Source organism: Phalaenopsis equestris, unplaced genomic scaffold (assembly GCF_001263595.1).
Source record: "Phalaenopsis equestris unplaced genomic scaffold, ASM126359v1 Scaffold000552, whole genome shotgun sequence".
Classification (NCBI taxonomy): domain Eukaryota; kingdom Viridiplantae; phylum Streptophyta; class Magnoliopsida; order Asparagales; family Orchidaceae; genus Phalaenopsis; species Phalaenopsis equestris.
This window is the reverse complement of record NW_018164992.1, coordinates 1,075,604-1,076,234: the sequence shown is the minus strand read 5'-3', so window position 1 is coordinate 1,076,234 and position 631 is coordinate 1,075,604.

The following is a 631-nucleotide window of genomic DNA, read 5'->3' as shown; positions in this document are numbered from 1 at the left end:
TTGGCCTTAGGATTGACCCTGGGTGTTGATTTCCCTTTAAGGTACACTATACCCTTACCATATCTTCACAATACCCTCACAATGCCTTGGCTAAGACCAATATATGGGGAACCAAAATGGGATTTCATTGGTCTATCACTCGTTTAAAATGGTTCTCTACCTAATTACATTTGAAATGCCCAACTGGGTCTTTTGCCCTAGACACCTCCAAATTACCTAACTGCCATTGGGACCCAAATTTGGCCAAAGTTCCCAAATTTTTGCCAAAATACCTAAAATTGATCAAAAATTATTCCAAACACTTTGAATACATCCAAATTTGCCAAAATTGACAAAAATGGCCAAATTACAAAAATGCCCCTCCATGGCCCAAAAATCTAAAAATTTCAAAAATTCCTAAAAAATCCCAATAAATCCAAAATATTCCCAATTTTATTTTTTCCAACTACACTATGGTCCAATTTGGTCAATTTGACCATCTTTGACCAAAACCCCAATTAGCCCTAATATTGGCTAACACCCCAAATCTCAACAATTGAATGCCTTAAACCTCAAATTGGCATCCAATTTTTATTGAAAATCCTTTATAAGGTCATTTATGACCAAACACAACAATCAATTTGAGCTTAGC